The sequence below is a fragment of the Adiantum capillus-veneris genome, chromosome 1, assembly GCF_014529385.1.
Source record: "Adiantum capillus-veneris isolate H3 chromosome 1, ASM1452938v2, whole genome shotgun sequence".
Taxonomy (NCBI): Eukaryota; Viridiplantae; Streptophyta; class Polypodiopsida; order Polypodiales; family Pteridaceae; genus Adiantum; species Adiantum capillus-veneris.
The window spans coordinates 11,608,614-11,619,856 of record NC_140931.1 but is presented as its reverse complement, the minus strand read 5'-3'; positions in this window follow the sequence as shown (position 1 = coordinate 11,619,856).

Here is an 11,243-nt window from a genome sequence, read left to right as displayed (position 1 = left end):
AAACAGTTCAAGGTGAAGACCCTAAAACAGACCTGTGAATTGACTTATTCTTGACCTAAAGTGACCCAAATCACATAAAAATCATATAGCAGGGATCAATGGACCAAGGGCAACTTGTGAGTCAAGTTTCATTACCATCTGACATAGAGGTACATGGATCACGATCCATGTTCCTTGTCACAAACTGATACCAAACTTGCACCATAGCTAAACAACATCACAAGGAGTCTAGTGGTCTTTTCAAAACTGAATTTGGATACCAAAAACTAGATCAAAAGCCCAGGAGTGCCAAGTACGCTGAGCAAGTGCCAAACTTGACCTAATTTTCAATCCAAAGGTCAATTTACAAAAATTTTGATACCATAGGTATTAGAGTTGAATTTTTCTAGGTTTCCTAAATCCAAAATTTTAGGGTACCCCAAGACCAGTTTCCACAGACCAAAAAGCCACAAAGACCTAACTTTTGAGAGACCTTACTAGGGGCAAAAAGGGATAAGTTGCACTAAGCCAAAGTGGGCTTGTCAAGACTTTCTTGAGAGTTTTGAGTGAGCATTGACCATGACAAATAATCCACCACCAGGGTTCTCTACTCACCTCAGAGACATGAAAAGTGCAACAAACGCTGCAATACCTTCAACAGTGGGATTGGGAGAATACATAGAGGAGAGGCATCCTCTGATCAACAAACCGAACATAAGATTCATCAAAACCAACAAATCCATGAGAGTTCTAATGGCACTTATGAGGGCTCACATGGATTCACAAACGGGGATCCATATATCTTTTACAAGTGTGTAGAGCCCTATGCTAGACAGTTGACCACCCATAAGAACCTCTATGCATTTACGTATATAGATTTCCATGGAGTGCAAGTTTTGATGGTAGATAAGTATGGAAGAGAGTACAACTTGTCAATTCAATTGACTTAGAATGATACATATACAAGGATACTCCGATCTTTACTTACTTTCAATAAAAAATGAGGTTAGAGCACAAATTAGAGAGGATTCCACTGAGATTTTTCTCCAAGACTAGAGGAGAGGATGAGATCCGACTTTGCAAGAGACCACGAATTGATTAGGTTGGTGACTAAACCACAATGTTTATGACCATATCAGGTGGCTCAATGTGTCAAGACAAAATACAATGGATCGAAGGATCCATATGCTCATGTATCACTCTTCAAACAAGTTTTGAGAGCTCAACAGATTGCAGATTTCCATAGTCAGTATAAGGGATTTGGATTGATATTAGACAGAACAGCGTTGACTTGGTTCCAACCATTGAATAGAGACGATTTTCCTAGCATAGCACAACTCTTGCAAGAATTCAAGGAGGAGTTCTCAATAAGGGGAATCAAACATAACACGATGTCACACATCTACACTTTCAAACAAAAAGCAAACAAAAAAGTGAAGGAGGCTCTGCTTCGATTCAAACAATACATCAATAGATGTCCTGTGAGAGAGCTACCGCAAGATGAGATTGTCAGTTCTCTTCATAGAGGGCTTGAGTAATGAAACTCTTAAAAAGGACCTACATTTGAAAGGATACATGGCATTTGATCAAGTTACTAGAGAAGCTCTTTATCTAGTTGACAATTGCAAGGCCTACAGAGAGGTGACTAAAGATACAGACAACGCGACTACTAGTGCCTCATCTTCGAAAAGCAAATCAACAACAAAGAGAGATGTTCAAACTCCTAGGGAACCAATCATTGATCAAGTGGTCGAGGGGGTGATTAGAAGAATAAACCAAAGCTACAAACAAAACTTGAATGTACAAGAACCTCAATTGAGGAGATGTAATACTTGTGGAGGGGATCACCCCATTCCATAGTGTAGCACTCAACCAAAGCCGCAACAAATGCTAGGGCAGCAATTGAATGATGGTAGAGTGATAGTAAATTACACTCAGCCAATGCATTTTCCACAATCTACAAGAAATCAGTACTCCATGGATGCAAATGCGCTCATGTTTATAGCCAATCATGAGTATGGGTCAAAGAATATTCTTACTAGGCAAGAAATACCATTAGCTGGATCACCAGCTGTAAAACAAGAAGGTCCATGTTATGAGTGTGGAGGTGATCATTAGGCATGAATTTGTACAAACAAGGGTCCACAAGTAGAATTATTTGTATTCTATGATGGTTAAGACTACATGGGAAAAGTAACAATGAATGCTATAGGTGTGATGCCTTCTTCAACAGGATTTGAGGTAGAACCCACCATTTCTTTAAACGAGATGACTCAAGCTCAAGCTCAAGAAGCATCCAAAAATGCAGTTGTTGAGAGAAACCCACATTGCCACCTCAACCAGAAATTGAAAACTTATCGATGAGAATAGGAAGAAAATCGTGGAAAGCCAAACGAGGCAAAATGAAAGCAAAAAGGCTACAGGAGAAAGCTGCTTTGGAATTAACTGAATCAAACAAAAGAACAGCTTAGACAAGAGAAATAAAGCAAAAAAACGCAATGGGACCTAAAGAGTTAAAGACTAACTCGAGAGGTTCAGTCTTGGTCGACAAAGTCTTTGAAGCTTTAGATAGAATTTTGAAGGCCTATGAAGCTAGGCTAAAACCCAATCAAACCCAAGAGGATAGATGGCTATTATATCATCATCCAGGGTATGAAAAAGAGAGGTTACAAATGTGCAAGGAGCTCATCCAGAAGGCCCAAGCTCTTATGGGACCACATGTTCCACATGCTCCAAAAACGAAGGTGCTCATTCGCAAAAAAATCCAGGATTTGGAAAGTCATGGTATTGTAAACAAAGATCAGGAAGATTCAGGAGTTGAGACACCTAGAAAAGTCGTGGCCACAATCCTTATGGGAATCAATCAGAAACCAAAAAGATGGTGGTGCTACTTTACAGTCAGCACCTATCCCTAAAATAAACATGGATCATGAAGTTTTCCCAGGGGATATAAGATCTCTTTATGGGGGTGTCGTGTATGTCGCATCTGAAGAGAGTAAACCACACTCTCTAAAGACTTTGCCATCTTTCATAGGAGAACTCGAAACAAAATAAGAGGTTAAAATGGTGAAGGAGGACGAGTGGAAGTGCGACGCGAGAGAAAGTGCGAGAAGAAGAGCACGAGGATATGGTGAAATCGCTCTACTGTAATGTGTAGAGCATAGTGAGTTCTTATTAGGTTTTTACAAAAGATTATGTGTACATACCTGGCGGCCCGCCCACTTACCTGGGCGACCACATTGGGCTTTATACCCCAACAACCTTGAGCCTTGACATTTTGTCTTGCACGTGCAGGTTCATCTTCTTGGAAGACAACTCTTCTAATCTCCTCAACCCTCTCTGGTTTAGAATGATATTTGGATTCATTAAAGTGAACATCATTGCTGCGGACAAACTTTATGGATTCGGGATCCCAAAGTCTGTACCCCATCTCACCAGAATTACCATAGCCTAGAAAGATGCACTTTCTACTCTTTGGCTCAAGCTTGTTCCTAAATTCCTTTGGAACGTGAGTATATGCCTCACAGCCAAAGACTCTGAGATGCTTGTATGAGGGCATTTTGCCTGACCATACCATCTCTGGCACTGAATCCTTCTGCAAAACCTTGCTAGGAGATCTATTTACAAGATGAACAGCTATTGATACAGCTTCAACCCAAAACCCATTTGGCAGGTGTGCATTAGACAACATACTTCTGACCTTCTCTTGTATGGTCCTATTCATCCTCTCAGCAACACCATTTTGAGGAGGATTGTAAGGAGCAGTAAGTTCACGTTTTATACCTTTTGACTCACAAAAGTCCTGAAAGGCCTTTCAAACATACTCTCCACCATTGTCAGTGCGTAAGCATTTAAGCTTCTTGCCACTCTGATTCTCCACAAGTGTCACAAACGTTTTGAAAACACTAAACGCTTCATCCTTGTGCTTGAGAAAGTAAACCCATACTTTCCTCGAGTAATCATCTATAAATGTCATAAAGTAAGAAGCTCCCCCTAGAGATAGGTTAGGCATAGGTCCACACAAATCACTATGAACAAGTGCCAACTGTGTATCTCTTCTACTGCTTCTATGCTTATGTGGCTGCTGTGTTTGCTTACCATACAGACAATGTTCACAGAATTCAAAATCATTAAATGAAAAGCCAGGCAAATAACCAGAACGAGACAAGATTTCCATTCCCTTCTTGGACATATGTCCTAACCGGCTATGCCACAAAGAAACGTTCGGCTGCTCGGTTACATTGATTACATTTTTAGAGACATTTGATACATAAATCATGTAAAGTCCTCCATACTTTACTCCATGTGCTACTGTCATAGAACCCTTGGATATCTTCCACATGTTCTGTCCAAAAGTGGTGACGTAGCCAGCATCATCAAGTAAACCTGTGCTGATCAAGCTCTTTGTAATTGCGGGAACATGTCTCACATTCTTCGGCGTGAAAGAAGAGCCATTCTGAAACTTCAATTGAACATCTCCAACACCTAAGATCTCACATGTCTGCCCATTGCCTAGCCGAACATGATCTTTAGTGGTCACATAAGAGGTAAACCACTCCTTGTTTGGAGACACATGAAGTGATGCCCCTGAGTCTATAATCCAGTCACTCAGTGCATTTCCATCAGATGCTGTAAGAAGAGCTGAGTCCATTGTATTCTTCAAGAAGTAGAAGTATCCTGACACTAGACTGTCATCCTCTGCAACAGTGTTTGTCACATTTATTTCTTGAATCTTCACTGAGGAATTGTTCTTCTCACCATGGTCTTCAGCTTTCTCTTCTCCTTTTTCTGCTTTCCATTCTCTGCAGTCTCTTTTCATGTGACCCTTCTTGCCACAATGGTAGCATTCTATGTCACTCTTGCCTTTAGCACTGCGGGACTTGCTACGAGACTGATTCCTCTTTCCACCTTTGTACTTTTCTTTGGTCCTTCCCCTGACAACTAAGGCTGTTCCTTTGCCTTTGTCCATTGTCTTTCTATTGGTTTCTTCAGTAAGCAGACTTCCTTCTACACCTGCTATGTTCAAACCATCTGGAGGTGCAGAATTACTCAAAGCTTTGCGAAAAGTGTCCCAACTTTCCGGCAATGTGATCAACAGGAACATAGCTCTAAAAGGTTCATCAAACTTGACACCTTGAGCTGACAACTGACTGTAGATTGTGTTGAATTCATTCAGATGATTGGACATAGGTGTCCCTTCTTTCATCTTCAAGTCAACAAGCTTCTTAAGCCAGTATACCTGTGAATCTGCACTCTGCTTCTCATAAAGATCACTCAGCTTTAACCATGCTTGATAAGCCGACATCTCGTCTGCTACATTGAAGTAAACTCTTTCTGCCAAAGTCAGCATAATGGTAGAAAGTGCCAACTCTTCCATTTCGCTCCATTCATCTTCGTCCATATCTTCTGGTTTTATCCCCTTGAGCTTTATAGGTTTTATTTGCTTCTTTTGTACCAACACGTGCCAAATCTTCTTCTTCCACAATGGGAAATTGGTTCCATCCAGCTTCTTGATATTGTAAAGAGCAGTGTCCTGTGATCCAGCCATAGCTACGCTTCACAGTGGTTTACTTTCCTGGGAAAAATTCGGCAGAGTTTCCCCTGTAAACTGACCTCTGAACCAATATCAACCTGTCAAATGAACCAAGAAAGCTTCAGATTCTGCATAAATTTCAGCAGAGTCTCCTTTGTAAAATGGCTCTAGTGTACTCAAAAAACAGACCAAAAAACAGCTCAAAAAACACTGTCTCTCTGACACTGTAAGTTGCGGGTAAACCTGTCATGCACCTGTACTGTCTCTCACTGTCCTATAAGCATAGACTGTGACAATGCCTCAACGACAGTAAAGCAAAGATGCAATCCTAACTGTCTAACTCACAGTCAATACATCCTAGCTGCCTATCTAAGGGTGCTCGAGGGATCGCTCCAAGACCTGTATCACCAAAAGGATCTCAACATTCAAGAATCCCTCAGCTCAATAAAACCTCACTCGACCCTCAACAAAGGCTGCAGTAAATCTGACAGTACATAGACTTCCCACAAAGTCATACATCCATAAATTTTCCACTATATGCTGTAACTGCTGCGGCGGTTGTTTGCTGCGTGACTCACAGCCAGCAAACCCTCAACAAACATACATCATCTCTGACAATACATCCCATGTGGAAGTACCTGCAATGTCAGGATGAAATCTGGAATATCAAGCAGCAAATACAAGCTACCTGATGAACTAGTGGATGTCGCCTACAGTCTGTGTGTAGATGCGCCCGTGTCGTATGTGACACGCCTCCAAGAACTGTGAGCCGTCCTTCGATGTGTAGACAACCACAAATCAACACTCTGGGAGTGTTGATATCCTCAGCACCTGCAGTCGTAAGCCAAAAACCCCAAATTTGCAGAGTCGGATCTGCACCCGCTGAGACCACGTAGTCGAAAATGGCCTGCGCAGACCTTTGTCAAAGCCGAACGGTGGCCGAGATGACCTCAGAATGAAATTCTGAGAACACCGAGCGCTTCGGGTTCTCCCACAGGATTTGGGGCCGTGTCTTCGCCTGTCAAATTTCACTCCAATCTGAGCTGGTGACTCTAGCCTCCTGCAGTGCTGCCCCGAGCCTCGATCTGAGCTCTGATACCAGTTGAAGGAGTACGAGCGGAAGTGCAACGCGAGAGAGAGTGCGAGAAGAAGAGCACGACGATATGGTGAACTTGCTCTACTGTAATGTGTAGAGCATAGTGAGTTCTTATTAGGTTTTTACAAAAGAATATGTGTACATACCTGGCGGCCCGCCCACTTACCTGGGCGACCACATTGGGCTTTATACCCCAACAAATGGTACCTTCTCAGTGGAAAGCCACACCAAAAATGATGGATACCAAGATCTTGCATGAATTTATGTCTTCTCCTATACAATGCAACCTTTATCTCTCAGAGCTACCAAAGATTAGACTGCATCTATGGGTCCAAATGGGCAAAAACTTGGAAAACATGGGGTTGAAAATCCCTTCACATGACCAACTTGCGGACAAAGTTGAATACACGTCTCAAATCCATGAGGCCTACAATAATACAGGATGCTCTTCTCAGGTCCAAGCCTCTTGCAGCTGAAGGAACCAACTCTACAAGGAGCTATAATGGATTTAATAACTTTAGAGGAAGAGCCAAGGGAACTTTCAACCAAGGATCTCAACAATGTGGAGTAGCTGCAGCAACAAACTTGGAATAGACCTTCCTTAATGTTAGGTGCTATGGATGCAATCAAATGGGGCACTATAGAAATAACTGTCCTGAAGAGAAAAACCCTCGAACTACTGCTAGAGCCATTCCTCAAAATCAAGGAGATAATCTAAGAGGAGGTAGAAATGGAGGACAAGATGGAGGAAGAGCAAGAGGAGCCAGAACTTATGCAATCATGGGAGAACCAACCTTAATGAACGAGGAAGATGAAAGAGCCACTAGCTTGGCCACAATTAGCAATCCTAGAGGTCAGCAACAATAGGAAGTTTTGTAAACCACAATAAACTGATAATGTAAAACTTTGAGTTACTTATACATTATAATGGCATACATTATTTTCTTTTAACTTAAGGAATGTAAAGTTAAGTTAACATTCAATCAAGAAATTAAGGGTTGATCTAGCAAACGAGAAAGAGGTTCTTGTAGTAAGACAAGAACTTGAATCTTGAGAATGAGATAGCTATCAAGAAACCAACTCACATTCTTTGTGCACAAGATAGCCTTCCTTGAAAAGTGACCTAGTATTGAAGTATTAATGTACGAGACTAATAGGAAGCCAAAAAGAACACTTGGTATGATACTTCTTAAAACCCTTTACATATTGTTGATCAACCAGGTTAGAGCACAGAGGGGGTACCTCGGGTGTGATAGTGGAAGCTTGTGCCGAATGCAGATTGCTCAAGATGGCAAGAACACGTCGAGCACATTCGATTGGCAAAGCTCGAATACATGATACTTGTCGAAATGATGATTGCTCTGAATGGTCAGTTAGAGTGTGTTCATATTGACAAGGTGGATAAATGGATCTTTTATAGAATGGATTTAACCTGGTTTTTGAGATGATACAATTGGTTTGTAAAGGTTTTTAAGATGGGCTCAACACTGAGAGTTTCTTGGGGGAAAATTGACTAGCAAGTAACTCCAACCATATTGAATCCTTGAAATTAGAAAGAATTATTAGAGTAATCAGTAACGCTTGGTAAAGTGGAAAGATTATCCCACCAAAGATGCCACTTGGGAGGATGAATTTCTCTTCTGAAAGACTTTTCCAATTTCGGTTAAGATGAGGGCATCTCAAATTCTTAAGTGGGGGTGATTGTAAGGTCTCCACCTTTCTAGCTGTTGGGAATGAACTCAAGATTTAGGAGAAAGAATTGGTCAAGCAATCAAATAAAAACACTATCTCAAAAGCAAAATAAAATGGTACTTTTGGAATCTTAAGCATAGCAAACCCTGGGCTAGAAATTTTCAAAACTGAACTCCAATAAAAACATAGTTATGGCCCCTGGAAGTTTACACTATTGATTAAATTAATTAAATAAATTGTAAAGTTTTGGTAATCATTACTGCAAAAGACTTTTATCATTAAATCCCTAGATATTTACAGATAATTACAGATATTTTCAAAATTAATCATGAAAAGGGTCAGATAATAGCAGAAAATCGATTTTGTGTATCTGGGGGACTGTGTCGGGCAGTAATGAACTTGCCCAGGTTGGAATTAGCAGCAGGTGGTGCTAGGGGAAGGCTGGGGGTTGCTTGAGCTGCAAGCAACTACCATTTTTGGCCTATGACAGCTTATGAATGCCCAGAAACCTATAAATAAAACCCCTTGCTTCACATTTTTAGACAGACTCAGAGTCCTGGCCATTTCTCTCTCACCTAGAGAGAACTCTACTCAAAAATCACTAGAGAGCAAAAACTCTAGCTAATTCTCATAAAGTTGTGCTGTCATCTCCAGCCTAGAGAACAATCGGCTCTCGTAAGCAATGACATGGCCTTCTTGCATCAAGACCGCACCCAAATTATGACCACAAGCATCACAATATACTTCAAATGACTTCTGCAAGTCCGGCAAAGTCAAATCTGGTCTTGTAGTCAATTTCTTGTTCAATGTCTGAAAGGGAGTCACCTCTCTGGCTCCCCACGAGAAAGGGACTCCTTTCTGTATCAAGATATGCAAAGGGGAAGCAACCTCTGCAAACTTTCGTATGAACCGTCTGCAGTACGAACACAGTCCCAAGAAGCTTTCAACTTCATGGACAATCTTCCAATCGGGCCAATCACGGATAGTGTCTACCTTGGCCGGATCCATTTGCACTCCTGTTTTGCTGAGACAAAGTGTCCCAAATAAATTGTACCTATGAAGCATATGATTTCTGTGTTCTGCTTCATTCTTGGAGAAAACAATGATATCATCAAAGAAAGTGCCAACAAATAGCCTGTACTCTTGAAAAATCCTGTCCATCATCCGGTTAAATGTCACAGGAGCATTGGTTAAGCCAAAACGCATCTTCAAAAACTCAAATAACCCAAAAAGTAGTTCGGAAGGCTGTCTTGTAGACATCTCCCGTCGCGATTCGGATCTAATGATATCCACTCTTCATATCAATCTTGCTAAAGCACGAGGATCCCTGTAACCTGTCGAGTATATCATCGATCCTAGTAATCGAAAATCTGTTCTTGATGCTGATTTTGTTGAGAGAGCTATAATCGATGCACATTCTCCAAGATCCGTCTTTCTTCAAATCCAACAACAGTGGAGAGAAATACGGTGAAGTACTATCCTGGACAAGACCCTTTTCCAAGAGGTCTTTCACTGGGTTCATAATCTTTTCATTCTGTACTCGGCTCACACGATAAGGTGGCCAGTTTTGTGGTGTGATTCCAGGTATCAGATCAATGGTATGATGTTCAGGCCCTTCTAAAAAGCAATCGGCATGAGTGTGGAGAAAAATCTTGGCGTTCTTTTGTTCAGGTCAAAACACATTCAACCTTTATCCATCATTCAGGTCTCTCCCATAAGAATGAGTAAAGAAAAACTAAAGTTCATCAAGTACAATCTCTGAGCCCTTCATTTGTCATATTCTCTTTCTCGGCCCGGTAGTCAACCACAACGTAGTTCTTGTGGTACCAAGGGATCCTGAGTAGAACGTCACTCGCGTGCCCTGAACACCCATGTCATTGCAAACGAAGTTTGACAATGCTCGGTATAATGGAAACATCCCATCCGGGTGCCAGTCGAACTACCTCCGCCTGCTGTATAAAAGACAAAGCCTTCAAAGCATCGGAGTATCCCGAAAAAGTATCAAACTTAAGTGCTTGGCCACCTTCCTTAAACTCTCGAACTTTCTTGCTTTTATCTTCGAGAAAGTCATACTGGTTGGCTTTGTAAAAATTCTTTTTGTTCTCATAAAAATTTCCGTTGTCAGAGTCTGAACTGTCCGTAGATGAGTCCTCAGTAGAAGTGTCACTCAATGGGCGAGACTTAGACTTCCTGGCCTTTTTCTTGCCCTTTCCAAAGCTTTGTTTCTTGCTTCGCTTTTTGCTTTTCCTATCTTCTTCGCTTGAGGCTGAAGAGCTAGAAGAACTATCAGAAGAAGAAGAAGAAGAACTGGGTAAGCCTTCAAACTTGACGCGCTTCTTCAGTTTCTTTGCCTTGTCGAATGTCGGCCGACGACCCAAATATCCCAGGAAGTCAATGCCTTTCTTCCTTTTTTTGCCGTGCTTTTTGTCCTTCTTTTTCACGTCGAAAAGTTGGGCAATCCATGCATCAACCACGTTCTCCAGTTCCTTATCCGTATATTTCTTGGAGGCAGAAGGTTTCTTGAGAGTGGGTTTCGGGAGTGGTGTTGTGATTCTCTGCCACTCCGTCTGTACCTCTTCCAAAGAGGTCTGGTTCATATATTTGCCATCTTCGGGTTCTTGGCAAAATTGAGCATCATCTTTGTTGCATTGCCAATCAATTGACGACGTTCCATCTCTTGTTGCTCCGCCTGAGTAGGCCTAGGCGGGCCATACTCCGTGCCGGAATCTTCGTTTTGTGATCCCTGCCCGCATCTCCAGATGCAGAGAGAGTCGATTGATCATTGCCTAAAGCCATAGGTGCCGCGGAAAAAAATTTGGGGATCGGATTTCCCGTAGAAGAGAAATCGGCCGTGCTCTGATACCACTGTAACAGACTTGGACACTCCAAGTCAAGAATCAATCGCGACATCACCAAATAACCACTTCAAAACAATTCACAGAT